The following is a 5,410-nucleotide window of genomic DNA, read 5'->3' on the forward strand; positions in this document are numbered from 1 at the left end:
AGAGAGAGAGAGAGGGAAAGAGAGAGAGAGAAGGAGCATTGTGAGGCCTGTCACAACAAACCACAGAGAGAAGAAGAGGAGGACACACACAGACACACACACACACACACACACACACAGCTTCACTCGTCTATACGGAGACACACACAGACTAAACTATCACGCGCCATCATTCAGGCAGCGATGTGGGATTGATGGAAAGCCGCCGTCATGTCGTGTGACGCACAGAGAGCAGCGCTTTCAGAGCAGCGCCTCCTGGTGGCTGCTGGGTCAGACGAGGAGGAGCGAGCGTGACGTGAGGACTTTATTTCTCCTTATTAGTTTAGTCTTACTTCTCCGTCTCCCCGTCTCCGTCTCCACGGCGATGGGAGCTTGTTTTAACGTCTTTAATGTAAGCTCATTAAGCAGATCTCCTCCGGCTGAGGATCAGCTGAGGCTAACTGGCTCCTTTGATCTGATCTGCAGGATTAGCGGTGTGTTAGAGGTGCAGCGCCGCACCTTGTTGTTCCAGCACACGCAGGAAGGCTTAAACACACACACACACACACACTGACACACACACACACACACAGAGGAGAAGGAGGAAGAAGAGCTGCAGTGATGTCAGGGATGAAGGTCAGCTGCTGCACCTTCTCTGTGTGTATGTGTGTGTGTGTGTGTGTGTGTGTGTGTGTGTGTGTGTGTGTGTGTGTGTGTGTGTGTGTGTGTGTCAGTTTCACTCATTCATGACTTGTAAAGAGATGAACTGATGTTTGTTCATTTTGATACAGAATGTAATGATTTCAGTTCAATAACTTGTTTCTATTTGTAGAATTCATCAGGTCCTAAAGGCTTCTGATTGATCTAAACAAGCTGTAAAGCCTCTAAAGCCGCTCAGGGTGAAGTTATTTGTGCTCTTTCAGGCATTCTTAAGATGTGAGGTCATATAAAGTCAGCGGAGCAGAGCAGCAGCAGATTACATGTGAAGTCAAACAGCTTCTTGTTTACGTTGTGATAGAACTTTGACAGACATTCTGACCAAATATGATGAATGAATGCAGCAATGACATCATGATGTTAGCGCGCCGCATGTAGCACCTCCATATCTACAAAGCGCCAAAGCAAACAGAGCTCACACACACGATCAGAGGTGAAGAGAGTGTGTGGATGGAGTCAGAGCAGTGTTGGTCAGAGAGATCTTCCATCCTTTTACAGTCTGTGCTCACGTTTAGATTCCCTTCTTTTCCACGCGGAATCTGTTTCCTTTCTTAACCTTTGTAATGTCTAGAAAAGAGCAGCGGCAGAGCGGCGGCCCCTCTGTCTGCAGGCGACAGATCTTCATTGACTCACAACCCGAGTGGCCTGAGGAAAGACCGCACAAACCTCACGATACAACTTAACCCAGACTAACGACCGGGGCCCGTCTGTGGGGACGAGAGCAGGGGGGACGGCCCGGTCAGAAGGACAGACAGGCAGACAGATGGACACACAGATGGACAGACAGACAGACAGACAGGCGCTGCAGATAGACAGAGGGATGAAAGTGATGTTGCACAACTGCTGAGGCAAAGTTTAATGACTGCAAACCGCAGAGGGAGGCGTCAGTGTGCAACCCTTCACTGATCTGGCTGGGTTACCTTGGCAACTGAAAGTTTCGCCCTAAAAACACACACACAGACAGACGCACGCACACACACACACACACACACTATTATACTACGTTATACATCTGGGCAACTGTTGGTGATGTGATGATGTCATGTGTTGTTGTTCGGGGGGGCGAGTGGAGATGACTGCATGTTCTGATGTAATCAAGAACAGAGAGGAAAGTTGGATCCTGCAGGCCACCAAGTCTTTAGGAAGGAAGGAAGGAAGGAAGGAAGGAAGGAAGGAAGGGAGGGAGGGAGGGAGGGAGGGAGGGAGGGAGGGAGGGAGGGGAGTCAAAGTGAAATTGAAATTTAAAAGAAAAGATGGAGGAAAGAAAGAAGACGCTTTGGTCCGAGTGTTTAAATAAAGATTATGTGGATGAAAATGTGATGGTTGCTTTGTCACAGAGAGAGAGAGAGAGAGCCTGCAGGAGCTGAACACACACACACACACACACACACACACACACACACGCTGCACTTTAGCCACAGCAGACATGCAATCATGAAAATAACAGTCAGCTCAGTGAAATGAGTTAAACCTCTTCAATCCTGGAGTTACTGGACTCGACTGAGCTCAAACAACAACACATCATCATGAGACACCACAGGTTTGTCCTCTGAGTGTCCTGGTGTCCTCACGTCATGAGACACGTCCTGTAAAGGCTTCAGCTCCACAAGTGGACCTACTTCAGTGTTGGGCTGCAGACTGAAGCATTAAAAACCCCAAAGCTCCATCAAAACACCACAAAGATCCCAAGACACTTAAAACAAATACGGCTCAGAACCAAACAGAACCAAACAGAACCACAGGATCCTGTAAAGCACACCAGAGGGACCACTAAGACCCCAAACACATAAAACCAGACAGGATGTAAGAGACTGCTCCAAAGTTTACCACACACAACCACAGAGTACCTCAAAGGTTACCACGGCAACCGCAAAGTACCTGTGGCACTTAATAGTATATATCAAAAAAGTACTACATACACACACACACAGACACACACACACACACAGACACACACACACACACACACACACACACACACACACACACACACACACACACACACACACACACACCTGGGCTAGTCACCACTGGAGATCTAAGTTTACGTATAGACTTGATGAGATGAGGAGGAAGAGGAGGAGGAGGAGGAGGATGATCTAAGCCACCTGACCTGAATCTGACAGAGGAGAGGCAGACAGAGAGGAAGAGAGGCAGAGCATATATCAGAAAAGTACTACATACACACACACACAGACACACACAGACACACACACACACACACACACACACACACACGCACACACACTCCTGCCATGACATTTGTGATGTGTCGTGTCTCATTTCCTGTTTCTCTCCCATGAGACGCCGGGTAAAGAAACGTCTCCAGGTTATTAGTTTGATAATAAAAGCTGCTGGTGTCGTCCATCTTCACGTGTCCTCCTCCTCCTCCTCCCCCTCTCCTCCTCCTCCTCCTCCTCCACTCCAACCCTTTGCTTCTCCTTCCTGTTGTCTCCTCCTGATTTGCTTTCTGGGATCTTTGGGACTGCGACTTCCTGTCAGCTGTCCTCCCCCCCTCTGTCCCTCCCCTCCTTTATCTGTCCTGCAGTCTGGCGCTGACGGAGCGTTCGGTGAAGAATAAGGAGACCCTCTCTAAAGAATAACAAAAGAAGGAGAAGAAAAGCCAGGAATTCCTCTGCTCTGATGTAACGCCTTTCACTTGGAGAGGCCTGCTGTTCTCTCTCTCTCTCTCTCTCTCTCTCTCTCTTCCTTCCTGTCCCCTTCTGTCCCCTCTCCTCTCCACACTGTGACCCCTGTGTGTGTGTGTGTTGAAGACATTTTAATGCAAACTCTTATTGCGTTGGAGACAAAGCGAGACACTCTATGACGCAACGACAACAAAGCATCATGGGAAATGAGATGTTGTCCCTCTTGTCTCTGGTTTCTGTCCTTTCCTCTGTCCCCCTCTCCTCCTTCTTGTCCTCCTTCTGTCCCTTATCTCTCCCTCCCTCCATTCCTTCCTCTCTTCCTCTCCTTGGCAGCAGTAGCGGTGTTGCCCAAGTGACCATGGCACACAAACAGCTGAAAGGTTGCCATGACGACTCTGATTTTCCTTTCCTTTCCTATTCTTTCCTATCCTTTCCTCCTTTCCTCCTTTCCTTTCCTATCCTTTCTTTTCTTCTCTTCTCTGTCTTCACTTCTCCGTTGTAAAACATGCCAAACTGACCTCAGAGGAGGAGGAGGGGGGCGAAGGAGCAGGCTGTGTGTGTGTGTGTGTGTGTGTGTGAGTCGGCTGAGAGTAGAAAAGCAGGAGAGAAAAAGGTTTTGGACATTTCAGCCAATTACCAAGTGGAATCTTTACAAATGGAAAAAACAAATGAGAACACAGGTGCTTGTAAAACCCACCTGTGACACACACACACACACACACACACACACACACACTGAGAGACTCTTGGCTGACCCCATTCTTTCCCCAGCAGATAATTTCAACCCAAACTGTCTGCATCTTAACTTAAAGCTGAACGATGAAGACGCGTCTACATTCTTCATCCTGTGCTCAGAGTTCCTGTCTGTAAACGACTCACAGCAGCATGCATCAAAACAATCAGTCAATCAGTCGCTTCCTCTCCATCCTTATAGAGATCAAATGCATACACAAAAATACACAATTTTGCACAATTGCACATGCAGTCATGGAAAGAACACACACACCTCAGCTAAGCTCTCTAGAAAAGTCACACTTCTCCAAATGTAGTCACAGACAACTATATATACACACCTAATCACCCATACTCATCTGTCCACACACACACACACACATGTACACACACGTACACACACATGTACACACACATGTACACACACACATACACACACAGAGCTCATCTGTGTCCTCTAAGGGCCCGTGTGGTAACTGGACCTCGTGTGAATTCCATGTCATCCCAAACGAGTTCACCGCTGCTCTGATTTTACTCACACCCTCTCACACACTCTCACACTCTCCCTCACTCACACACACTCACCCTCAAACACACACCGATACACACGTACAGGGCACATGCATTTACACACTGACACACAGATGAACATTCGAACTAATGCAGATATTTTCTCTCCACATCTGTCTCTCTCTCTCTCTCTCTCTCTCTGTCTCTCTCTCTCTGTCTCTCTCTCTCTGTCTCTCTCTCTCTCTCTCTCTCTCTAATAAAATAAAATAAAGCATGAAGAGCAAAGAGAGAAGCTGCCTTGCTCAGAGGCAGTGTGGCAGTGTGAGCAGCGTGAGCAGTGTGAGCAGTGTGAGCAGTGTGAGCAGTGTGAGCAGTGTTTGGACTGGCAGGCTGAGGCAGGCGCTCACCAGATAACACCCTGACCTTCTGTACAGTGTTTGTCTACGGACGTGTGTGTGTGCGCGTGTGTATGTGTGTGTGGACGCTATTTGTGGTTACACACACACACACACACACACACACACACACACACACACACACACACACACACACATAGAGATACGTGCTCCGTCTTTAATATTCACTGTCTTCATCTCGTTGGGTCTTATCTCCCCTGGTGGTGTCTGATGTCGCACAACTGCTTTAATGCAGCCACACCTGTCTTCCTTCCACCCACACACACACACACACAAGCCCTCACTCACTCACACACGCACACACACACACCATGTCCCCCTGCTCTTCTATCATTGCTGCCCTCTGTTCCAAGGCCTCAAAGTTATGTAAACATTCTCTTCCAACCTCTGCTCTTGTATGTGTGTACG

This window comes from Genypterus blacodes, unplaced genomic scaffold (assembly GCF_046128005.1).
Source record: "Genypterus blacodes isolate CSIRO-AG114 ecotype Tasmania unplaced genomic scaffold, CSIRO-AGI_Gbla_v1 ptg000084l_1, whole genome shotgun sequence".
NCBI lineage: Eukaryota > Metazoa > Chordata > Actinopteri > Ophidiiformes > Ophidiidae > Genypterus > Genypterus blacodes.